The sequence below is a fragment of the Musa acuminata genome, chromosome BXJ1-11 (assembly GCF_036884655.1).
Source record: "Musa acuminata AAA Group cultivar baxijiao chromosome BXJ1-11, Cavendish_Baxijiao_AAA, whole genome shotgun sequence".
Classification (NCBI taxonomy): domain Eukaryota; kingdom Viridiplantae; phylum Streptophyta; class Magnoliopsida; order Zingiberales; family Musaceae; genus Musa; species Musa acuminata.
In genome coordinates this window covers 8,255,539-8,283,048 of record NC_088337.1, presented here as the reverse complement: position 1 = coordinate 8,283,048, position 27,510 = coordinate 8,255,539, and positions in this window count along the sequence as shown.

The window sequence follows — 27,510 nt, the reverse complement described above, 5'->3', positions numbered from 1 at the left end:
TGGCACCGCCTGGCTGGGCGATTGCACCGTCCAGCACCCGAGCGCTGGGCGGTGGCACCGCTTGGCTGGGCGATGGCACCTCCAGCATTCGGGAACCCAAAGAGAATTCAAATTTTGGAGCCCAAAATTTGAATCCTCTTGAGGCTTATAAATACCCCTCAAATCTCAGCTGAGAGAACAACTTTTGAGAAGCATTTGATTGAGAGAAAAGTCTTAGAAAGTCTTAGCAAGTCTTGTTTTCAATTTGCTAGAGAGTTCTCCTTCTTTCTTATTGAAAATTTGTAAGAGGTTGAACTGCTTGTAAAAGGTTGTAAGAGGGGTGTTTACCCTTCCATTTCAAGAGATTTGCTAGTGGAAGGTGGGAGCCTCATCGAAGAGGAGCCTCGCAAGTGGATGTAGGTCATTTGACCGAACCACTCTAAAATCGGCGTAATCTCTGGTTTGCATTTCAATATTGCCATTTACATTATTGCAAATCTTCTTACTGCTTTAGTTCCTTATTACCCTTGCTGCGCAACTTCAAGAATACGCCTTCAAGTTAAGCTTTTCAAGTTCCGTTCTTATCGTACGAAAGATTTTTCTAAAACCGAAGTTTTAATCCGCTGCACTAATTCACCCCCCCCCCCCCTCTTAGTGCCGCTCCGATCCTAACAAGTGATATCAGAGCGAGGTTATCTCTCATATTTGGTTTAATACCCAAGAGACATGGCTTACTCCGGCATGAAAGAGGGTCATTCTATTGCACGATCACCTTTGTTTAATGGGTCGGATTACACATATTGGAAGACTCGCATGAGGATCTTCCTCATTTCTATGGACTTTGAGCTTTGGTCTATTGTCGAGAATGGATTTCAAAAATCTTCTCTTCCGATGAGCGAATGGAATGAATCGGAGAAGAAGGTTTTTGCTTTAAATGCAAAGGCTATGAATGCCTTGTTTTGTGCATTAGACAAAAACGAATTTAATCGTGTTTCAATGTGTGATTCGGTTTCTGATATTTGGAGAACTCTTGAGGTCACTCATGAAGGCACTAGCCGAGTGAAAGAGTCCAAAATCAACATCCTTGTGCACTCTTACGAACTTTTCCAAATGAAACCAAGTGAGTCCATCGGAGACATGTACACCCGGTTTACGGATGTCATCAATGGACTCAAAGCTCTTGGTAAAGATTTTACTAACTTTGAATTAGTAACTAAAATCTTAAGATCCCTCCCTAAAAGTTGGGATCCAAAAGTTACGGCCATTCAAGAGGCCAAAGACTTTAAAGCATTCCCTCTTGAAGAGCTCATTGGGTCTCTAATGACCTACGAAATGACATGTCAAGCTCATGACGAGCTCGAGAAGCCCCTTCCAAAGAACAGGAAGGATATGACACTCAAATCACAAGAAGACCACTTGAAAGGAACATCAAGTGATGAGGACAGTGACAATGACATTGCACTTTTGACTCAAAAATTTAAAAAATATTTAAGAAAGAATAAATTTAAAAATAATATAAAAAATAAATTTGAACAAAAGAAGGACCAAGTGATTTGCTATGAATGCAAAAAACCGGGACACTACAAGAACGATTGTCCTCAAGCCAAAAAGAGGACATCAAAGAAGAAGGCGCTCAAGGCAACATGGGATGATTCAAGCGCGTCCGAAGAAGAGGAGTCCAACACCGAGCAAGTTGCTCATTACGCGCTAATGGCTTTAGGAGAAGAGGTATGTGATTTACTTAATGAAGATTTATCTTTTGAAGAACTCTCTATCGCTTTTCATGAATTATTTGATGAATGTAGAACTGTTAGCAAGAAGTTAAGTATCTTAAAGAAAGAGCATGCTTTGCTACAAGATAAGTTTGATAGTCTTCAAACTTCTCCATGCTCTAAGTGTGAGTATTTAGAAGCAATAAAAAACGAAAATTTGCTTTTTAAGGAAACCTTAAACAAGTTTAAGGTTGGTAGCAAAGGATTAGATATGATCCTTGCACACAAGGGTCACATCTCAAATAGAAATGGAATTGGATTTGTAAAAGGATTACATCAAAATCCTTCCACTTTCATAAAATGACCTACATTACATGTTTCCTCTTATATGAAATGCAACTTCTGTTGCAAATCCGGACATATTGCCTACAAATGTCCATTTAGGAAAATTAGTTCACAAAAATTAATATGGGTTCCTAAACGAACTATAAAGGATTCAAAAATAAATAACAAGGTTAGTGGGTCAATTTTTGAGGCACCCAAAATCAAATGGGTACCTAAAAATCATCCTCTTTTGTAGACAAACCCACAAGCTAGGAGCAAGAGATGGTATCTCGATAGTGGATGCTCAAGACATATGACTGGAGATCCATCTCATTTCTCTATGCTCACTAGCAAAGAAGAAGGGTACGTCACCTTCGGAGACAACAACAAAGGCAAAATCATTGGCAAGGGAACTATTGGTAACAAATTTAGTCTTTCCATTGATGATGTTTTACTAGTTGATGGATTGAAACATAATCTCTTGAGTATTAGTCAACTATAGGATAAAGGTTATATCGTTAGATTTGAATCAAATATGTGCATTATTGAAAATCCAAATCATAACATGACCATGATTGCTTTAAAACAAAATAATGTCTATACCATCAATCTTGATGAACTAAGTAATGAAATGTGTTTCTCCGCCGTAAATGATGATGCTTGGCTTTGGCATAGGAGATTAGGTCATGCAAGCATGAAAACAATATCTAAAATCTCATCTCAAGAACTAGTACGAGGGATTCCGAATATGAAGTTTATTAAGGATAAGGTATGCGATGCAAGTCAACTAGGCAAACAAATAAAAACAAGCTTCAAACCAAAAAATCAAATTAGCACCACTAGACCATTACAATTGATCCATTTGGACTTATTTGGACCAATTGATACAACAAGTCTAGGTGGAAGTAAATATGCTTTTGTGATTGTGGATGACTACTCTAGATACACTTGGACCTATTTCTTAGCTCACAAAAGTGATTGCTTCAAGTGTTTCTCTAAATTTTGTAAACTCACTCAAAACGAAAAAGGCTTCATGATTTCATCAATTCGGAGTGATCATGGTGGTGAATTCCAAAACCGTGACTTTCAAAATTTTTGCGAAGTTAATGGGTACAATCACAACTTCTCAACTCTAAGAAATTCTCAACAAAATGGAGTAGTTGAAAGGAAAAATAGAAACCTACAAGAAATGGCAAGAACTATGTTAAATGAACATAGTTTACCCAAATATTTTTGGGCCGAAGCCGTAAATACGGCTTGTTACATCATGAATAGAGTCCTAATAAGACCATCTCTATCAAAAACTCCCTATGAATTATGGAATAACAAAAAACCAAACATTTCTTATTTTAAAGTTTTTGGTTGTAAATGCTTCATTTTAAATGAAAAGGATGCCCTAGGTAAATTTGATGCTAAATCCGATGAAGGCATTTTTCTTGGTTACTCCTCCGTTTCTAAGGCCTTTCGTGTCTTTAACAAAAGGACCTTAGTAATAGAAGAGTCTATTCATGTAGTTTTTAATGAAATTTCTGATTTAAAGAAAAATGATTTTGATGATGATCTTGGTTTTGATAATCTGAATTTAAATGAACCCCCTCCTCAAAATAGCCATTTGAATGCATCTTCTTCCGAAATTTCTTTACCCAAAGAATGGAAGTATGTAGATGCTCATCCAAAGGAGCTAATTATAGGAGATACAACAAAAGGGGTTCAAACTCGTTCTTCTTTCAAGAATTTTTGTGCTAACGCCGCTTTCCTTTCTCAAATTGAACCTAAATGCATTGACGAAGCCTTAAAAGATGATTTTTGGGTCATTGCAATGCAAGAAGAATTGAACCAATTTGAGAGGAATGAGATATGGAAGCTTGTTCCTAGACCAAGTGACCACTCAGTCATAGGTACTAAGTGGGTCTTTAGAAACAAGCAAGACGAAAATGGTATCGTGGTTAGAAACAAGGCTAGATTAGTGGCCAAAGGTTTCAACCAAGAAGAAGGTATCGATTACGAAGAAACCTTCGCTCCCGTGGCTCGATTAGAAGCCATAAGGATGCTCCTTGCCTATGCTAGTAGTAATAATTTTAAACTATTTCAAATGGATGTCAAAAGTGCTTTCTTCAATGGTTTTATTTCCGAAGAAGTATATGTCGAACAACCTCCCGGATTTGAAAATTCTCTTCTTCCTAATCATGTATTCAAATTGACTAAAGCTCTCTATGGCTTGAAACAAGCTCCTAGAGCTTGGTATGAAAGGCTTAGTTCCTTTCTTATTTTAAATAATTTTACCAAAGGCAAGGTTGATACTACATTGTTTATTAAATATTTTGAAAATAATTTTCTTATTGTGCAAATTTATGTTGACGATATTATTTTGGGCTCTTCGGATGAATCACTATGTGAATCATTTGCCAAATGTATGAGTCATGAATTTGAAATGAGTTTAATGGGTGAATTAACTTTCTTTTTAGGATTACAAATCAAACAACTTAGTGATGGTATATTTCTTAACCAATCCAAATATACATTAGAATTGTTAAAACGTTTTAACATGGATAATTCAAAAGCAATAAACACCCCTATGAGTACTACGACTAAGTTAGATATGGATGAAAATAGTGAAAATTTCGATCAAAAAACATATAGGGGAATGATAGGTAGTCTACTCTACCTCACCGTGACTAGACCAGATATTATGTTTAGTGTAGGACTTTGCGCTAGATTTCAATCTAATCCTAAATTGTCTCATCTGAAGAGTGTTAAAAGAATATTTAGGTATCTTAAAGGAACTCCAAATTTAGGATTGTGGTATCCAAAATCTGAAAAATTCGATCTAGTAGCTTATGCAGATGCCGATTTTGGCGGATGCAGGATAGATAGAAAAAGTACATCCAGAACATGCCAATTTTTAGGACATGCACTTGTTTCTTGGACTTCCAAGAAACAAAATTCAGTTGCACTATCTACGGTGGAAGCCGAATACATTGCTGCAAGTGCATGTTGTGCACAAGTCATTTGGATGAAAAATACATTAGAAGACTATGGAATTCACTTTAAAAATATTCCCATAAAATGTGATAATACTAGTGCCATATATCTTACTAAAAATCCAATTCTGCACTCTAGAACTAAGCACATCGACGTTAGGCATCATTTCATACGTGATCATGTCCTTAACAATGATGTTGTTCTAGAATTCATTGACACAAAGCATCAATTAGCAGATATATTTACAAAAGCTTTGAACGAAGATCAATTTGAATTCATTAGAAGGGAATTAGGCATGTTAAATTGTCCCTAAAATGAGCTTCACGAAAAATGACTCGTCCTTTTCCTTTGTGGATTTGATTTCTTCCTTCTTCTTCAATTCAAAATGATCCATTAAAGTATAACTTATAATCTTGAGGGAAGAAGCTAAACAAAAGGGAGGAAGAAAAATTTTTTTTTCTTCCTCCGCGGGATGCCAGCGGTGGCACCGCCAGATCCGGCGGTTGCACAGCCTGGCGCTCGGGCGCCAGGCGGTGACACCGACCGGTTTGGCGGTGACACCGACCGAGCGACCCTTTTAACCCGAGGGGTTAGGGTCGGCGGTGACACCGCCCCCAACCCGAAGAAAAACCTCTCAAAAAACCCTCTCCCATTCCCTCTAACCCTCATTCTAACTCTTAGAAGAATTGGAGAAGGATTCTTGGTGGTCCAAGCTTTCCATCTCTCAACATAATCTCCACAAGGTAACACTTGAAATCCCTCTTTTCTTTTCTCTTTCTCTTGCTTATTTTTCACAATTTCATCATCATCTTGTCTAGAAAATGGCTCCTAAGATATCAAAAGGAAAAAGGATTGAAGGAGATTCATATAACCATGACCTTTTTAGATCAAAAGAGGTAGCCCTTAGCTTTCCAAAATTTGAAACACGATGTGTCCATAAAGGAAAATACGTTGATCTGGATGAACTAGAGGACTTAGATCCCATTAGGTGGTTTGCACACCTAGAAGCTCTACCTCTACTACAAATAGAAGAACCAATCTATCCACGGTTAGTGAGATTGTTCTATGCCAACCTATATGAAGACAATGATAGCCTAAGCACTTACCTTCTAGGAACACCCATTAGAATATTTGACAGCACAATTTGTGAGCTAATTGGCATAACTGAAAAAGATAGGGGATGCTATTTTAAAGGAAAATGGGACGTCAAAACAATAGGAGCAACCTATACCAAAGTCGTAGAAACAATTTTTGCAAATCCAAACCTTGACTTCCTACCTAAGAGCTGTGAACACTTACTGCCTTTCAACTCTAAAATCCTTCATCACATTATCACAAGCATCATATTCCCAAAACAATTTCATCTTGACGAAATAAGTCAAATAGAGATGAGTACCATGTATTGGATTATGACCGGTCAGCATAATTGTTTTGGGTACTCAATTCGGCAACACATGCAGGATATTATGGCTAAAGATACTATATTGCCATATGGGAGGTTAATCACTAGATTTCTTTATGCCTATAACATTTGCATCCCACCCGATGAAGAATCTATTCAAAATGATCGATATAACATAATAAATAAAAACCTACTGAAAAAACTTAGGTGCACTTTTCGCAATGGCATATGGGTTAGGCAGCCTAGAAGGACTGATCCAATTCCTCCACCAATAGAACACCCCGAAACACCAATTCTTATAGGAAATGAATCTCCTCCTCCTAGTTCCTTTGGCGCAGCACCTTCAGCTCCTATTTCCTCCTCTGAAGATATCATTATGGCGGAACTGTCTCAGATCAAATCACAGCAAGAACAAATTCAGAATCAACAAGTTGAAATTTTGAAGACACTACGACAGATGAATGAAAAAATAGATATCATGTATCAGCACTGTGGATTACCTCCTAAGGATTAAATTGATGTATCTTTTTATTATGTTCTGTTTGCTTTTAATAACAAGTTCAAGTTTGTCATCGATTGAACGAAAACTGATCCTTCCTTTTAGATAACTACTGTTTTAATCTGCATAAATGATGATGTCTTTTGGATAAACTATTTCTGGCAAATTTGAATGATGAACTTTGTTAAATGCTAAACCTTTTTTCTATGATCATCAATTAGCTGGCTTGTCTCTTTTTGTTGATGACAAAGGGGGAGAAGTGATGACTAAGTGATGACTTACATCATAACGATAGCATGACTTATATGAATTTCAAAAACTTGTGTGATATGAATGTCTTATATGCCTTGCAAATCCTTGAAAATATCACAAGATTGATTATATTGAAAGCATGCCTTACATCTATATCATGAAATTTATATGGAAAATCTTTATCTTCTGTCGTAGCAAAATTCGTCCCTTATCATTTAACTTATGATTTTCATCGAAGTTTCGTACTTACTATTGTTTAATGAGGATAACGATAAGCTCTACGATTAGAACTTATCGGGTTATGCTTGAATCCAATGGGATGGAATTCAAGTGTTTTTTTATCTTCTCATAATATGGCATATAGATAGGGGGAGTTATGTTTAACTTCGTCATCAATTGATTGTCATCATCAAAAAGGGGGAGATTGTTGAATCTCGGATTTTGATGATATAATCAATTGGTGGGTTAATTGATCTAATCCATATTATTGAGTTAAGTGTGTAGGATTAACTACAATAACCAGAAAACATAAAGCAAGGATATCGGAGTCAAGTTCGATGGAAGTTTAAGAGTCCGAAGAATCGTCGGAGATGCTGCCGGAACCAACCGAGAAGAAATCGGGAACCTGTTGGAATTTTTGGAAGTTCGCCGAAGAGATTATCGGAGGTTCACGGAGATCACCGAGAAGGCTCGGCTACTCGTTAAAGTCATCACAAGTTCGGGAGCTTGATGGGAGTCTGTCGGAAGAAGTTCGTCGGAAAGCTCGCCGGAACAAGACTCGACGTTCGCGGTAGAAAACTTGTTTAGGATGTGTTTTGTTATGTAGTTCACTTGTAATTAGGATTAGGATTAAGAGATAATCCTATGTCCTGGTTAGGGGCCAACTGGGCCCAAAGTCCGATTTGGTTTGGGCTAAAATCAAGCCAGATCAGCGAACCGGAGAGCTAGGCGGTGGCACCGCCTGGCTGGGCGGTGACACCGCCCAGCACCCGAGAGCTGGGCGGTGACACCTCCTTGGCTGGGCGGTTGCACCGTCCAGCACCCGAGCGTTGGGCGGTGGCACCGCTTGGCTGGGCGGTGGCACCTCCAGCATTCGGGAACCCAAAGAGAATTCAAATTTTGGAGCCCAAAATTTGAATCCTCTTGAGGCTTATAAATACCCCTCAAATCTCAGCTGAGAGAACAACTTTTGAGAAGCATTTGATTGAGAGAAAAGTCTTAGAAAGTCTTAGCAAGTCTTGTTTTCAATTTGCCAGAGAGTTCTCCTCCTTCTTTCTTATTGAAAATTTGTAAGAGGTTGAACTACTTGTAAAATGTTGTAAGAGGGGTGTTTACCCTTCCATTTCAAGAGATTTGCTAGTGGAAGGTGGGAGCCTCATCGAAGAGGAGCCTCACAAGTGGATGTAGGTCATTTGACCGAACCACTCTAAAATCGGCGTAATCTCTGGTTTGCATTTCAATATTGCCATTTACATTACTGCAAATCTTCTTACTGCTTTAGTTCCTTATTACCCTTGCTGCGCAACTTCAAGAATACGCCTTCAAGTTAAGCTTTTCAAGTTCCGTTCTTATCGTACGAAAGATTTTTCTAAAATCGAAGTTTTAATCCGCTGCACTAATTCACCCCCCCCCCCTCTTAGTGCCGCTCCGATCCTAACAAATTGAGCTATTCCAATTAGGGTTTTGATTTATTGAGGACTATTGAGATATTGATGTTTCATGCTTTTATGATTTGGTGAATTTAAAGATTTTATCTGAAGATATCATTTGAAAATGATTATTAGTTTTCTATGTTTATGATATTGATATAATAAGTATCATGTAGTAGATGTGACTAGACTAGTAGTTCACATTAGGAGTGCAACATGTGAAAAGAGCTACGGGCCCATCATAGTACGAAGCCACCAATGAATATAGTCTAGTAGATTTACATCAAGTATGGTCCCTCATAATATTTAATCATGTATGCGTGAGTGATCGAATGAGTGTAAATGAATGATCATGAATGTTTATGTATCCCTACCGAGGGCAGGTATGGCAATTCCCTTCGAGGATTAGCGGGCCATCGGACGTGATGGTTAGACGGTTCCTCTATCCGCTGTTGAGAGGAACGTGTCCCCACTTAGACGGGTGTAGGATACCACTCCATCTGCTGTTGGGAGTATGATATGGATTATCTCCATCCGCTATTGGGAGGAATCCATCCCGTGGAATATGCCTCTCCATCTGCTGTTGGGAGAGTGCACCATTGGGTGATGTACGCCTTTGTTATTATGTATGTGTTACATGTGGCTGATGCATGATTTTGTTTATTATGCAAAAAATTATCATCATTTTTCTGATGCATAAGTTTTACGATGAATAGATATATTTTTATATTAAATTATTGATATTTATTTATATTTTATGAATATTAAAGATTATTTTTATGATTTTTCTAAGGTTCCTACCAGCATGTGTGGTTGCAGATGTGTTTTTATTTTATATTTATTTTCAGAGTAATCTACTACTATGTAATACATCTGATGAAGCTTGGGTGGAAGAGACTTCTGACCCTACGAAGAAGATGTTATTTTTCTAACTAATAGAATATTTACTACTGTAAAGATAATGATTTGAATTCAAAATGAAGGAAAAGAAAAGGAGGAAGTTTATTATATAAATTATGAATAATAAATTATCGATTTATTATTCTTTTTATAAATTCTGGATGTGATAATCAATTTGTTCTTCTAGATAGACATTTTGATCAGGGTGCTATTGTGGTAAAATGGGCTAAATTGTAATGTTCTACGAAGCTAAAGTGTGAGCGGTTTTTTCACGACCGAAGGAAATTGCTCCTGTGAACGTCCATATTTATGAAGTCTCCTTGATCATACAGAAAGACTGTTTTGATGATTGTCTAACTCTAAAGGTCCTGAGAATTATCTTTTCTTGTCCTAAGGGAGTCTTCATTTGCTTGTTTTGATTTGGTTTACCCCATCACCTGTAGTTTGAGGTTCATCAAATTCGTTACTAGTTAAAGATAGCACGAGAATATCTGTCAACAGGAGTTTCCAAGATCTTTCTGTATCTCATCTCAACCTGTTTAAAACATAGGGTTCAATACATTAATATAGTGCATTGTCATTCTTTCTCAATTTCATTTACAGCCTGCATGGATCTTTTCAATTACTGGCATTTTGACTCGATTTTTTTGACTGAAGGACGCTCTGTTAACGTTTGATTTTTTAGATCTTGTCATAAAAGACTGTTATCACTCTGATTTTAAAAATATCAACATCTTTTTAGGAATATCATACCTACATCCTTTGAAGTGACTTCACCTATCCTTGATTCAAATGCTTCATAAAAGCATTTAAGATTGCTAGTGTTTGGAGTAAATAAGAAAGTTCAACAAACTCATTGAGACTGCAACTTCGCTGTTCTGATAAATAAATACTTGAACTATAAAGTAAATTGATGCACATGATTTGTATTTTGACGAGGAAGATGACTAATTATTTTAGTTGTCATAAATTTTAGTTTACTTGTAAATGCCTATGCCAATCTTGTGGGCTTGTAGAAATATGTAAATTTCCTACATCATTGTTGGGAACCTGTTTTAAGATAACTCGGTTGTGAAGTGTTGTGCATAAGCAGGATTCAAGTTTCCCACTTTTCCCTTTGATAATAGTTTGTTATTGCTTGTGATAATATTCTATTTTTATTTGAGTTGGTATGCTTTAAAACACAATTATTCAGCATTCAGAAAAAAATAAAAAACTAAAGACATGTGGAAGAACAGCTCAGCTTGCTGGCATCAGGACTGGTGTCGTTGGCTATGTGTTCTTAAATTTGTGGTGAGAACATCAAAACGAAGGGGGCATCTATTGGTGAATAAATTTACTGAGGAGTCGGCACGGTTTGGTCCATGGGTCAATGTCGGGAGTCTTCTGTCGGTTGAACTAGATGCCGAGGGAGGCCAGGCCCTCTCGATAGGGTGTTGATCGGCATTCCTCGGTCTGGGCATCGTCTGTGTTGAGCAACATCTTCGTCTCCAGGCTGGTATACAGTTTGCCTTCGTACACTGGATGACAATTCTTAGGTTGAGATGCTCACAGCTCGATGGTGGCTGCTTTCCTGCAAGAATGGCTTTCGTCGGGTGATTCCCGACTTTGGCCCCTTCAACGAGTAAGTCGTGGGTTGAATTATTTTTGCCTCTCTCCTTGGCCGGATGTCGACCAGGGGCTTTTATATTACTGTAGGAGGGTCGGTCGCACGTAGGTTCGGCGTGGCGGCTGATCCTTGGGGGATGAAACGGTACTGTGCGGCCACTATCCCGGGACACACGGGATGACGTCAGACGGTGCTACCCCGAGCCCCCGGGACGGGACATGCCAAACAGTGCCTCGGTACAGATTCTGACTTAGCGTGTGGGAGTGCTCCCCTTACTGACCCGGTTGTGGCGCGGCGTGGTGTCGGTTGTGACGTGTCTTGGACCCAAAATATGTCTTATCACTCCCCCCCCCCCCAAGGCATGTCGTGGGGTCCCTAAGGGGATGAGAGGCATGCCTGGGTCAGAACGCTGTGGAGGCATTAGTTACTTATGAGAGAAAGTTGGATTGGCTCGTCGCGAGATAGTTTGGAGGGGTGGCGTCCCATGCCTCGGGAGAGGTTGGTTTCGTTGATCGGGCGGCTGGGCCTAGATGAGATGAGACCGACGTGTTGTAAGTCGGATAACTAGTTCAGCGCGGCTCGAAGTTAGGGCGGGCGAGTGGCTGAGCTGGACCCGGGCAAGAGCTGGACCTATGGGCCGAGTGGCTGAGCTCGGGCTCAGGTTTTGGTGCCGGTGGGTCGCAAGTCGGGAACCGATCTGGAGCAACCCGGGCAAGAGCTGGACCTGTGGGCCGAGTGGCTGAGCTCGGGCTCAGGTTTTGGTGTCGGTGGGTCGCAAGTCCGGAACCGATCTGGAGCGACCTAATAGAGGATTGGTGAGTTGCAAGTCGAGGATCGAGCTGGGGCGACTCGGTTAAAAACTGGGCCTGGGGGCCTAGTGACTAAGCTAAGGCTCAGGTTTTGGTGCTGGCAAGTCGCAAGTCAAGAACCGATCTGGAGCGACTCGGGTAGGAGCTGGACCTGTGGGCTGAGTGGCTGAACTCGGGCTCAGGTTTTGGTGCCGACGAGTCGCAAGTCGGGAACCGATCTGGAGCAACTCGGGCAAAGATTGGGCTGGCGAGTCGCAAGTCGGGGGTCCGATCTAGAGCGACTCGGGCAAAGACTGGGTCAGCGAGTCGAGGGTCTGATCTGGAGTGACTCGGGCGAAGACTAGGCCGACGAGTCGCAAGTCGGGGGTCCGATCTGGAGTGACTCGGGCGAAGACTGGGCTGGCAAGTTGCAAGTCGAGGGTCCGATCTGGAGTGACTCGGGCAAAGACTGAGCTGACGAGTCACAAATCGGGGGTCCGATCTGGAGCGACTCGGGCAAAGACTGGTTTTGGCGTGGCGACCAGTCCTCGAGGGGTAGCATCATGGCAGGATGATAATGGCCAGTCATTGGTCAGGGGACCGAGCTGTGTGGCTCGAGAGGAGATTGGTACTGTTGGTCGAGTAGCTGATCTCGGGCTTAGGTCTGCCGGCGGGAGACCCTTTGTCACGAGCGGTGCCATCGCGCCACATGGCGTGCTGGCTAGGGTGACGCAGCTTCTGGCGGGAGATCCCTTGTTTACGCATGGTGCTATCACGCCATGTGGCGTGCTGACTAGGGTGACGCAGGTTCTGACTTGGGCCAATCGGGCCTCTTGCGAGCTTGCGATGGGGGCGCCAGAGCCGCTCCTCGGACTTGCTCCATCCTCGATCTCTCATTGTCCCCGCGCCTTCCTGCCATTAGGGCTTCAGTGGTGATGTACTGATTGGCGCGCTGGAGCATCTTGGGGATGATTACTGGCGGCTTCTCGATCAGCGACTAGAAGAACCTTGAAGGCTTCAAGCCCATCAGAAATGCCTGCGTGATTAAAGAGGGGTGAGTGTCCGGGAATCCCCAGATTTTAGTGGCGAAACATTCCATAAACTGAGAGAGCGACTCGTCTTTGCGTTGAGATAACGCGAGCAAGGTGGCCATGGAAGGCCTGGGTCGCACGCTGGCAAGGAAATTCTACTCGAACTCCCTGGCGAGCTGGTCGAAGGACGCGATTGAGGACTAGCGCAGGCAACTGAACCACGCTCGTGCTAGTCCCTTGAAGGTGGTCGGGAATGCTTGACACATCAGTGCATCAGAGGTGCCATAGAGGGCCATCTGAGCTTGAAACGTGACAACATGCTTTGTAGGATCAAGAGCACTAAGAGGGGGTGAATTAGTGCAGCGGAAAACCTTCTACGATTAAAATCGAAAACTGTGTTCGTTTGATAGAAGTGATTTTGGTAAGAAAGCTGATTCGTAAATCACTTCAACTTTTGACTAGGAGAGATGCAGCAAAGATATGAACGCAGTTTGCAGTTATGATGGAAATCAAAATATAAGCGCAAACTGAAATACAATGTTCGTACGATAAAAGCGATTTCGGTATAAAAGCTGATTTGTAAACCACTTTAACTTGAGATAAGGCGAGACACAGTTAAAGCAAAGATATAAAGGCAGTTTGCAATTATAATGGAAATCAGAACGTAAGCGCAAACTGAAATACGACGTTCGTACGATAAAGCTGATTTGCGTTTTAAACCCCGATTCAGAAAGCACCAAACTTTGAAACACGTTCGTAAAAACACAGAAGGCAGTAAGCTATTGAGGAGGTTTGCAGTAAAGATAAGATGCTCAAAGTAAATGCAAACCAAGATTTAGAGTGGTTCGGTCAATCTTGACCTACTCCACTTTTGGCTTCCTCCACCGACGAGGTCACCGACGTCAACTAGAGGCCTTCCTTCAATAGGCGAAGGCCAACCACCCTTTTACAGTTTCACTCCTTTTGACGGGCTTAGGAGACAACCCTTGTAGAATTTTCTCTCCTCTCTTTACAACTCAGAACTTGGAAGAACAGAGGGAGAAGAACTTTTGGCCTTTACAACAATTTTGAGCTCTAAGAATCACAGAAAAAGATCAAGATTTCGGTGTAAGTTCATGCTCTTTCAGTGCTGAATGGGTGGGGTATTTATAGGCCCCAACCCAGTTCAAATTTGGAGCTCAAAACTGTCAATTCCCGGAATTTCGGGATCAGGCGATTGCACCTCCTGACTGAGGCGGTTGCACCGCCTTGTCACAGACAAACTTCTAAACAGGATGTTTGATGTAATGCTTATGTATGTCCGTGTCTTTTGGCATGTTCATGCCTTGTACAGCATGTAGAGGGGCGGCCGAAGGCTTAATAGTCCCACTTTAGTTGGGTTGGTGGGCTCTTTAGGCTTGTAAATAAAGGTTGTGTCATGTGGACACGTGCGAGAGATTTTCGATCTGTAATGGACCATTTTACCCTTTGTTGTGCCACTGTTCAGAGCTTGTAAAGTCTGTTTGTAATTTGCATTGTCTATGAAGTGTTTTTCGGAGATGTTTGCTTGTGGATCCCGATTGAGGCGTTCTCTCTAACCCGTTCTCTCTTCTGGTGGTCCTATGGGACAATGGGAGGCTTCGGGGAGGCTGACCTTTGCGGACGGACACGCAAGGGTGCCGCACGACTTAGGCAAAACCAGCTAAGTCTGTGACAGATGGTATCAGAGCGGGACAAGCACTCATAGAAACACTTAGCATGCAAACGTGGGGGACCTAGCGGGGCTGCGTTGAGGGCAGTCAGCACACGCGCGACCGTTTGGGGGAAAACGGGCATGGAGATGTAGGGAAAAGGAGTCGCTCGGAAGAGCGGGCATCCGACATTGGCATTCGGAGGAATGGCCAACCCTTCGCGCAAGAGGCACCACGAGAACAGGCAAGCTTGGAAGAATGCGGAGCGCACAAAGGTTGGGATGGTTGAGTTTGAGCTACGGCTCAACGTTGACAACTATACTTGATGGTGCTCTAGGCAAGCGAGGCGCTTGGCAAGAATGAGACCATGCAAGGTGGAATGAGTTGCTCAGCGATCGAAAGAGTTGTGCAAAGCTCACAGACGTGAGGGGAATTGCTAACTCAAAGAATTCGGTACTCATGCATGGGCTTGTATGCAGACGACGGAATGTTCGCGGCCATCCCAAGGTGATCAAAACTCAACGCCATGGAGCATTGAAACTTTCTCATCGGCATGTGAAGGATACGTCCGTAGGAGTCTGAAGTGTGCAACAAGTTCAGCATGTTGCTAGGCCTTGAGGGGTGCAGCGGGGGCTGTATTGACGGGGAGTCGCAATCTAGCGAGTGCGTTTGCAGGAGGCAGAACAATGCACAGTTTGTTCAGCAGATCGGAGTAGTCCAAGGGGATGGTGGTATCTGAAACGAAGAGAGATGTTGCTCCAATGGGACAGTTATCCAGGAGGGGTAAGTCCCAGCTCTCCAGAGGGAGAATCATGTGAGACGGATCTCACAAGTTGAGGAGGAGTACCTCAACAAACAACAACTCCACGAAGCTCAATGGACTGAGCAAGCGGCGAGGAGTCGTCGCATGATCTCGCTTGAGAGAATGCATTGGTGGATGCATGGCGAGATCAAGTGGGGGAGCGACCCAAAGCAACTCAAACGAAGGCACACTTGGAGTCGATATGGAGATCGGACTCAAGGGAGGGCTGACCCGTGGAATGGTGGGCACAAGGGCCACCATCGACTCAATGCGAAAACGAGGAGCGGAGCAACTTGGGTGTAACTTGGCGAAGTACCCAAGCCGCATGAAAGGAGCCAGCAGAGAAGTTGGAACATGGAGCAGAGGCATAGTGCTTTCCTTAAACAGAGGTCAAGGACATGAACTCTTGCAGAGGCAAGAGCATAATCATGTTGTTCCATGGGTCCTTCATTCTGACGGAGTGGACTCATCTTGCATGGTGCCAAAGACGAAGGGAGCTTCTGGGCACATGCACCTTATCTCGGGAAAGCATTTGATGGAGGAACTAAGGCGACTCAATTTGCAGAGGCGAAGTTGGGTTCAGAAGGCCTTAGCACGGGGCAAGAGGACGCAGAGGCGGGTACTCTTGAAGAATATGCCACAGTGTTGCCATTCAAGTTGCTATGAAGGAAGCGGTGTGCAGGGGAGATTGTGCTGGCAGGGGCAGAGGCCCAGGATCCAGACAATGGTGCACAAACTACAGTGAAGTCGGGGGACTTCGGGAGCTACTAGGCGACGGACTGTCCTAGAGCAGTGCTTTATCTAGGTGTGACCCAAGAGTGGGTGGATGAATGTCGATTGCCAAAGGAGCGAACAAAATCGAAGGTGGAGGAGACCCTGTGATGTATTGGCAGAGGCCACACATGGAGGGTTCACAATTCGAGTTTATTCCACAAGGATCAGAATGCAATGGAGATGTCACCAGGAGGTGACATGGTGCAGCGGATCGTGGTAGAACAGTTCGCGACAATGCGATACACACAGTCTTGACCCGTGAGGGACTAGATCATATGGAGGTATGATCGGGAGCTACTGGAAGCTCCACTTCGGTGAACAACACGACGGCAAGAAGGACTATGGATTCAAGGAGTGAAGGCCATGGTACCGCAGAGGCGGGTCTTCCGGGCGTGCATCGAATTTTGCATCGGATGAAAACCTTGGTCATCAGGGGGCTAGGTTCCACCAAGGGAAAAGTTCGAATGCAAGTACCAGTGAGTCCCATGGGAGGGACTTGATCATGCAGAGGTATGATCGAAGCAGCTGGAGAGTTGGACTGCTCCAGAGCTCAGATTCGCTTAAGGGAGCCCGATAAGTCAGAGGACAAGGTCGAGTAAGCGAACGTTGCTACCAAGGAAGCTAAGGAGAGCAGAATCGGTGCAAACCCTACAACGTGATGGCAGAGGCCATGCATGGGAGTTGCAGTATGTCTTTCCATCGACCAAACGGACTGCTTGGAGAACACAGAGGTGTTGAAGCAGGGGGTCGAAAGGGGCGAGGAAGCGACGACAAGTCCAGAGAGACTTAGCTACCCAAAATCAAGCATCAGTTAGAATGTAAGTGGACTCAGAGGAGTGCCACGGAGACATATCTACTGATCGTGAAGAAAAGGGATGCAGATGCGAGGCGACGGATAGTAGGGCCATGGGCATGGCAGCGCCATGGTACCGTAGAGGCGGGACTTCCGTGAGAGTCATTGATCCCTTGCTCTCATGGAGGGAGAGCGCTTGGTCGCGTAAGGGGCCGAGGAGGCGGAGCATGCAGAGGCAATCTCCAAGTACCGAGACAAGGCTGAAGGGCAGAGGCCGAGGAACTTCGTAAGACCGGTGTCAATGAGCTTCTCATCAAGATAGCCGAAAGTGAAGGACTTCGGGTCATGCAAGAGTGCATAACCAAGTAACGAAGCAAGCAGTACGCGGTGATGTACCTTTGCTACTCAGTGGAGTAGGCGGTAGGGTTGATGGAGAAGACGGTACTATCCCAGAGGCGACCAAACCTATGAGAGAATTACTCCAAGTTGGGGTGAAAACTTCCTGCATTCCAGAAGTTCGATGGCATTGAGAAGGTGAATCACAGTAGCTAACTCAACGCAAGGAGTGCAAACACTTCAAGTGCTTCAGAAGTGTGAGCAAAGAGCAGGCGAAGGCTAGTAACCAGCTCGATGCATGAAGTACAACCTCGAGGAGGCGGGTGAAGTCAAGTAACCTTTGCCTTCTCAACTCTTAAGAGAATGGGCGAAACCGAGTACCCCAATTCTCTTATCTATCCAGTAGAGGAGCTCTGCACAAGTTCAAAGACCCTTCGAAGATAATGGAAGACAATAGCTGTCAAATCCTCACCAACGGTGATCAGTGCTATTGAGAGTAGATTGTCCGCCTCATTTCCCAACGAAATGCCAATCGAAAGCGGAAGTGATGCGAACCTACTTGGATGTGACAACTAACTGAAAGAAGAGTCAATGAGCAGATTTTGTGGAGGAAGGACCCAAAACTTCAGAAGTTTGCGAGGCGATGCTCGTTAAAGCTCCAACAAGCATCCACCTAGTTCAAGCAGCATGTGAAAATTTTGAGAGACTGGCGCAGTAAGGACGGTCTTTTTCCTTCATTTTGGTGGATCCGCAGGAATCAACGAGGATCAACACAACTCAGCCAACCCCACACCAGAGTCAGAGTCATTGGCGAGTTGAAGCAGCATGGCGGATCAAAGGTTCGACTACTCAAAAATAGCAGCGGAGAGCAGCTGGGAGCCAGGAGGCGCATTGCAGCTGGAGCAGAAGATTGAAGACTCAGCAAAGGCGAAGATTTGCAGTGTTCACAAAGGCTTCGACGAGGACGTCGAAGGAATAAGTGGGGGAGAATGTCACAGACAAACTTCTAAACAGGATGTTTGATGTAATGCTTATGTATGTCCATTTCTTTTGGCATGTTCATGCCTTGTACAGCATGTAGAGGGGCGGCCGAAGGCTTAATAGTCACACTTTAGTTGGGTTGGTGGTCTCTTTAGGCTTGTAAATAAAGGTTGTGTCATGTGGACACGTGCGAGAGATTTTTGGTCTGTAATGGACCATTTTACCCTTTGTTGTGCCACTGTTCAGAGCTTGTAAAGTCTGTTTGTAATTTGCATTGTCTATGAAGTGTTTTTCGGAGATGTTTTCTTGTGGATCCCGATTGAGGCGTTCTCTCTAACCCGTTCTCTCTTCTGGTGGTCCTATGGGACAATGGGAGGCGTCGGGGAGGCTGACCTTTGCGGACGGACACGCAAGGGTGCCGCACGACTTAGGCAAAACCAGCTAAGTCCGTGACAGCCTGGCAGAGCTCGAAAACCGAGCTCAGGCGGTGCCACCTCCTGTAAGGGGAGGTTGCACCGCCCAGTCTCGCTCGGAGACTGAACCCAAGCGGTGCCACCGCCTGGCTGGAGCGGTTGCACCTCCCAGTCTCGCTCGGAGACTGAGCCCAGGCGGTGCAACCTCCTGCCTTGGGCGGTTCAACCGCTTGGCTGAAATCAGGGTCCGAATGGGTTGATCCATTCGGCCCAATTTGGGTTTTTCAGGGGCCCAATTGCCCCAAGATTAAGTTAATGGGATCACCTCCCATTTCCAACTTAATCATTGTGCTAACTACAATTTTTCCTAAGACATTTACTGCAACTTGCTCCGGTGCGTCAATCGCTTCTTCCGGCGAGCTTCCGGCGAACTTCCGTCGATCATCCGATGAACCCTCGGTGATGCTCCTGCGGACTTCCGGCAAACTCCTGGACTTGCGACGATTCACTTGGCGAGTTCCGACAAGCTTCTTTGGCAAGCTTATGGACTTCTCGGATTTGTTCCCGTAGAACTTCCGACGACTGTCCGAACTTCCGTCGAACTCTCGAACTCCCAACGTGATCATTGTCTTGACTCCGGCGCAACTCCTGCTGCATGTCTTTCTTCCATCGTAGTTAATCCTGCACACTTAAAACAAAACTTCGATCGAGACAATTAATCCTAAGCAATTAACCAAGTTGTCCAGCATGTCATTGGTCCCTCGACGCTTCGTCTGATTCTTCGGCGCATCGTCCTCTCCTGTAGCCTATTGCCCAATTGGCCAGTTGACTCCGCAACTCCGATATCCTTGGCACAATACCCACTCTTCTTGGCCCGATGCCCGAGTCCATGGCCCGAAGCCTTATGTCGATACGTCGACCGATCCACCGGCCCGACGTCCAATCTTCTGACATGTTCCTCCGGCACAACATGATTTTCCTGCTTTAATTGTCTCATCCTGATCAAAGCATCCTACGTCACTCAAAACGCAGATTAAATCATAAACATATATCAAGTAGTTTCATCATCAAAATATGAGATTCAACAATCTCCCCCTTTTTGATGATGGCAACTACTTGATGATAGAGTTAAACTTAACTCCCAGAGTTTAAACAAACTCCCCCTATCAATATGCCATATTGATAGAACCTTGAATTCAAACTGAATTCAAGTCATTGCAATATTCATCATGAATACTTGCAACACGTCATTATGAACTTATGCATAAACTTATGCATAACATCATACTTCTCCCCATTTGTCATCAACAAAAAGGAGAAGTATCACAATCAAGCGTTTGTGATATTGGTTCAACTCATTGCATGAAAAACATAATATCAAGTTTTATCATCATGCAAGTTTGCTATTATCAAATATCAACATGTAAAATTACGATGTAAGCTTTTGATATCATAATGCAAACATTTCAAATGTTTATCAATTGTAGCATTTCATCATATGGTAAGATATCAATGCGTAAAATTACGATACAAGTTCTTGACATCTTAACACATGATGCAGACATGGCATAATGCAAATTTGGCAATCATAGCATCAGTGTTCATAGCATCAATTCATATATTTCTCCCTCTTTGTTATCAACAAAAGGAGAACGATATAAGCAAATTTTAAGCATAAGTGTTTGTAATTATTCTTGTCATAACTAGGTTCATGTCATTTTCCAATAGTGAGTGATAGGATATCAATTATACAAACATTCAAACATCTCAAGGAAAACATGACATGGAGATAGCTTTGAAAACTTCTTCCATTTTATTTGTTATTTTCTTTTTACATGAAGGAGGAAAGCTATTTCTGAGCTTACTCGAATGAAGTTAAAATTGATAAGATATTAAAGCACGCTTCATTTTTACAAATATCAAGATATGTATGTGAATCAAATCCTTGTACGTAAAAATGACTTCCTTTTTCAAGAAGGAATTTATAAGCAGGAATCATTTCATCAAATCCATTTCTCAAAACAAAATATTGTTCACATAATAAGTGTATGAGAGATGTATTTGCTAGTTGATTCCATATGTCAAAACTCAATGATATGAATTAAACTTGATATGACATATGCTTATTAAGTATGGAAGAGGATAATTCGAAAATCCAATTGTTAGGATACCAATAGTTAAGAGAATCCAAAAATGAAATTAACACTTTCATGCATTCGGACAAGGCTATGCTATTGATTTTCAAATACAATCATGAAGATAAGACATGCTCATCATCATGATAGTACGATAGCAAGTTTACAATATACAAGCTAGCAAAAAATTTTCAACATTTTAAGACACGCAAGCTAGCAATTTTCTCTTTGAGATATGCACATTAGCAACTCTTTCTCCCCCTATGTCATTGGCAAAAAGAAGGGAAGACCCTTTACATTAATTTCTAAATCATGACAAAGGTAGGTTTCAATCTTATTTGTGCATCATTATATTTTCAAATTCGAACATGCATAATTTCAAAAACCTTATATTTCATTCATGCATGATACTGAATAAATCAATCAATATTATGAGCATATTATACATGATACTTAAATTTTTAACTATTTATCAACATTTTGATCATGATACCAAATATTCATCATTTAGAGTATTCATGACATTAAATCAACATTTATAATACATCATTTTAGTAACAACTCATAGCATTTTAAATCATGATTTACATCATATGCAATACATCACATCATAATTAAAAAGTTCAAGTATTGCATGCATCATTGCAAATCATAAATGCTTCATATCATGATGGTATCAATTTTGTCAAATTATATCCTACCATGCATGATCATAACTTTTCATTTGTATACATCAAAATAAATTAATGAATATTTCATATATTCATATCATCACATAAGGAATATCAAGAAGAATTGGGTCAGCGAGTCGAGGGTCTGATCTGGAGTGACTCGGGCGAAGACTAGGCCGACGAGTTGCAAGTCGGGGGTCCGATCTGGAGCGACTCGGGCGAAGACTGGGCTGGCAAGTTGCAAGTCGAGGGTCCGATCTGGAGCGACTCGGGCAAAGACTGAGCCAACGAGTCGCAAGTCGGGGGTCCGATCTGGAGCGACTCGGGCAAAGACTGGTTTTGGCATGGCGGCCAGTCCTCGAGGGGCAGCATCATGGTAGGATGATAATGGCCAGTCACTGGTCAGGGGACCAAGCTGTGTGGCTCGAGAGGAGACTGGTACTGTTGGTCGAGTAGCTGATCTCGGGCTTAGGTCTGCCGGCGGGAGACCCTTTGTCACGAGCGGTGCCATCGCGCCACATGGCGTGCTGGCTAGGGTGACGCAGCTTCTGGCGGGAGATCCCTTGTTTACGCATGGTGCTATCACGCCATGTGGCGTGCTGACTAGGGTGACGCAGGTTCTGACTTGGGCCAATTGGGCCTCCTGCGAGCTTGCGATGGGGGCGCCAGAGCCGCTCCTCGGACTTGCTCCATCCTCGACCTCTCATTGTCCCCGCGCCTCCCTGCCATTAGGGCTTCAATGGTGATGTACTGATTGGCGCGCTGGAGCATCTTAGGGATGATTACTAGCGGCTTCTCGATCAGCGAATAGAAGAACCTTGAAGGCTTCAAGCCCATCAGAAATGCCTGCGTGATTAAAGAGGGGTAAGTGTCCGGGAATCCCCGGATTTTAGTGGCGAAACATGCCATAAACTGAGAGAGCGACTCGTCTTTGCGTTGAGATAACGCGAGCAAGGTGGCCATGGAAGGCCTGGGTCGCACGCTGGCAAGGAAATTCTACTCGAACTTCCTGGCGAGCTGGTCGAAGGACGCGATTGAGGACTAGCGCAGGCAGCTGAACCACGCTCGTGCTAGTCCCCTGAAGGTGGTCGGGAATGCCTGACACATCAGTGCATCGGAGGTGCCATAGAGGGCCATCTTAGCTTGAAACGTGACAACATGCTTGTTAGGATCAAGAGCACTAAGAGGGGGGGGGGGTGAATTAGTGCAGCGGAAAACCTTCTGCGATTAAAATCGAAAACTGCGTTCGTTCGATAGAAGTGATTTTGGTAAGAAAGACGATTCGTAAATCACTTCAACTTTTGACTAGGAGAGATGCAGCAAAGATATGAACGTAGTTTGCAGTTATGATGGAAATCAAAATATAAGCGTAAACTGAAATACGACGTTCGTACGATAAAAGCGATTTCGGTATAAAAGCTGATTCGTAAACCACTTTAACTTGAGATAAGGCGAGATGCAGTTAAAGCAAAGATATAAAGGCAGTTTACAGTTATAATGGAAATCAGAACGTAAGCGTAAACTGAAATACGACGTTCGTACGATAAAACTGATTTACGTTTTAAACCCCGATTCAGAAAGCACCAAACTTTGGCAAGCTCCAAGACTTCTCGATCAATTCCAGCAGAACTTCCGACGAATTGTCACGAACTTAGCTGGTTTTGCCTAAGTCGTGCGGCACCCTTGCGTGTCCGTCCGCAAAGGTCAGCCTCCCCGAAGCCTCCCATGTCCCTTAGGACCCACAAAATAGAGAACAGGTTAGAGAAAACGCCTCATTCGGGATCCACAAGCAAACATTTCCGAAAATACTTCATAGACAATGCAAATTACAAATAAACTTTACAAGCTCTGAACAGTTGCACAATAAAGGGTAAAATGGTCCATTATAGACCAAAGATCTCTCACACGTGTCCACATGACACAACCTTTATTTACAAGCCTAAAGCGGCCACCAACCTAACTAAAATGGGACTATTAAGCCTTCGACCATCCCTCTACATGCTATGCAGAGCATGAACATGTTAGGATCGGAGCGGCACTAAGAGGGGGGGGGGGGTGAATTAGTGCAGCGGATTAAAACGTCGATTTTGAAAAATCTTTCGTACGATAAAAATTGAACTCGGAAGTGCTTAACTTGAACGCGTGTTCGTAAAGATATGCAGCAAAGGTAATGAGGAAATAAAGTACGTAAGAAGGTTTGCAGTAATGTAAATAGCAATAATGAAATGCAAACCAGAGATCACGCCGATTTTAAAGTGGTTCGGTCAAATGACCTACATCCACTTGCGAGGCCCCTCTTCGATGAGGCTCCCACCTTCCACTAGCAAATCTCTTAAAGGGGAAGGGTAAATACCCCTCTTACAACTTTTTACAAGCGGTTCACTCTCTTATAGATATTCAGCAAGAAAGAAGGAGGTGAACACTAGCAAATTGAAAATAAGACTTGCTAAGACTTTTCTAAGACCTTTCTCTCAATCAATTGCTTCTCAAAAAGTTGTAATCTCAGCTGAGATTTGAGAGGTATTTATAGGTCTCAAGAGGATTCAAATTTGGGCTCCAAAATTTGAATTCTCTTTGGTTCCCGATGCTGGCGATGCCACCGCCTGTTAGTGTCTGACACTGACAGTGGACTGGCGGTGCCACCGCCCAGCCAAGCGGTGCCACCACCTAGCTCTCGGGTGCTAGGCGGTGCCACCGCCTGGCTCTCGGGTGCTGGGCGGTGCCACCGCTAGACCCTTCGGTTCACAGGTTGAGCTTTAATTTCAGCCCAAACCAAGTCTAATTTTGGGCCCAGTTGGCCCCTAACCAGGATATAGGATTATCTTTTAATCCTAATCCTAATTACATGTGAACTACATAACTAAAAACATCCAAGCAAGTTTTCAACGTCGAGTCTTGCTCCGGCGAGCTATCTGATGAACTTCCGGCGGACTTCCGATATGCTCTCGGGTTTCTTCCGACGGACTCCCAACAGGCTCCCGATCTTGTGACAACTTCAACGAGTAGCCGAGCCTTCTCGGTGATCTCCGCGAACCTCTGACTATTTCTTCAGCGAACTTCCGAAAATTCCGACAAGTTCCTAATTTCTTCTCGGTTGGTTCCGGCAGATCATCTCCGACGATTCTTCGGACTCTTAAATGTCCATCGAACTTGACTCCGATATTCTTGCTTTATGTTTTCTGGTTATCGTAGTTAATCCTGCACACTTAACTTAATAATATGGATTAGATTAATTAACCTATCAATTGATTTTATCATCAAAATCCGAGATTCAACAATCTCCCCCTTTTTGATGATGACAATCAATTAATGACGGAGTTAAACATAACTCCCCCTATCTATATGCATATTATGAGAAGATAAAAACACTTGAATTCCATCCCATTGAATTCAAGCATAAATTGATAAGTTCTAACCGTAGAACTTATCGTTATTCTCATTAAGCAATAGTAAATACGAAACTTCGATGAAAATCATAAGTCAAATGATAAGAGACGATTTTTACTACGTCAGGAGATAAAGACTTTCAACATGAATTTCATGATATAGATGTAAGGCATGCTTTCAATATGATCAATCAATCTTGTGATATTCTCAAAGATTTTGCAAGGCATATAAGACATTCATATCACACAATCTTTTGCAATTCATATAAGTCATGTTATCGATGCGCATAAGACATTTTCATTAAGTCATGCTATCGAAGTGGTATAAGTCATCACTTAGTCATCACTTCTCCCCCTTTGTCATCAACAAAAAGGGAATGAGACTTGAAGCACATAATTTGTGATTATAACATCAGGAATTCAGCATTGATCATACAAAAATTTATCATTCAAAATTAAGTATGCTAAAATATTTACGCAGAGTTCATCTTAAAGGAAAATTCAACATTCATCCATTTTATCAAATCTCTTCTTTCTATAAATAACAAAAGTTGTAGGTGTACAAGGAAGAGATTGTGATTAAAAAAAAATTTCAAGTAGTAACTCCAATAAGTCAAGATCATAATTCGAATACAAACTCATTCAAATTCAAATCGTCAACTTGAAACTCATAATCAAGTCATCAAAATCAATTTCGAGATTCACAAAATATCATAAAATCATTAATCTTGATCAGATGGGAGCGGTGTTTGACTCAAGATAGGATAAGGTAATTTAACGTGTCATTTAGAATCGAAAGAGAAGGATCAAATTCACCGAGGAACGGAGAGAGGATGAAAAACTTTACGGAAAATCCATTTAAACAAGTTTATTCTTAGGGACAATTTAACATACCTAATTCCCTTCTAATGAATTCAAATTGGTCTTCATTCAAAGCTTTTGTAAATATATCTGCTAGTTGATGCTTTGTGTCAATGAATTCTAGAACAACATTATTGTTAAGGACATGATCGCATATGAAATGATGCCTAACGTCGATGTGCTTAGTTATAGAGTGCTGAATTGGATTTTTAGTAAGACATATGACACTAGTATTATCACATTTTATGGGAATGTTTTTAAAGTGAATTCCATAGTCTTCTAATGCATTTTTCATCCAAACAACTTGTGCACAGCATGCACTTGCAGCAATGTATTCGGCTTCCGCCGTAGATAATGCAACTGAATTTTGTTTCTTGGAAGTCTAAGAAACAAGTGCATGTCCTAAAAATTGGCATGTTCCGGATGTATTTTTTCTATCTATCCTGCATCCGCCAAAATCGGCATCTACATAAGCTATTAAATCGAATTTTTCAGATTTTGGATACCACAATCCTAAATTTGGAGTTCCTTTAAGATACCTAAATATTTTTTTAACACTCTTAAGATGAGATAATTTAGGATTAGATTGAAACCTAGCGTAAAGTCCTACACTAAACATAATATCCGGTCTAGTCGCGGTGAGGTAGAGTAGACTACCTATCATTCCCCTATATGTTTTTTGATCGAAATTTTCACTATTTTCATTCATATCTAACTTAGTCGAAGTACTCATAGGGGTGCTTATTGCTTTTGAATTATCCATGTTAAATCGTTTTAACAATTCTAATGTATATTTAGATTGGTTAAGAAATATACCATCACTAAGTTATTTGATTTGTAATCCTAAAAAGAAAGTTAATTCACCCATTAAACTCATTTCAAATTCATGACTCATACATTTGGCAAATGATTCACATAGTGATTCATCCGAAGAGCCAAAAATAATATCGTCAACATAAATTTGCACAATAAGAAAATTATTTTCAAAATGTTTGATAAACAATGTAGTATCAACCTTGCCTTTGGTAAAATTATTTAAAATAAGAAAGGAACTAAGCATTTCATACCAAGCTCTAGGAGCTTGTTTCAAGCCATAGAGAGCCTTAGTCAATTTGAATATATGATTAGGAAGAAGCGAATTTTCAAATCCGGGAGGTTGTTCGATATATACTTCTTCAGAAATAAAACCATTCAAGAAGGCACTTTTGACATCCATTTGAAACAGTTTAAAATTATTGCTACTAGCATAGGCAAGGAGCATCCTAATGGCTTCTAATCTTGCCACAGGAGCGAAGGTTTCTTCGTAGTCGATACCTTCTTCTTGGTTGAAACCTTTGGCCACTAATCTAGCCTTGTTTCTAACCACGATACCATTTTCGTCTTGCTTGTTTCTAAAGACCCATTTAGTATCAATGACTAAATGGTCATTGGGTCTAGGAACAAGCTTTCATACCTTATTCCTCTCAAATTGATTTAATTCCTCTTGCATTGCAATAACCCAAAAATCATCTTTTAAGGCCTCGTTAATGCAATTATGTTCGATTTGAGAAAGGAATACGGT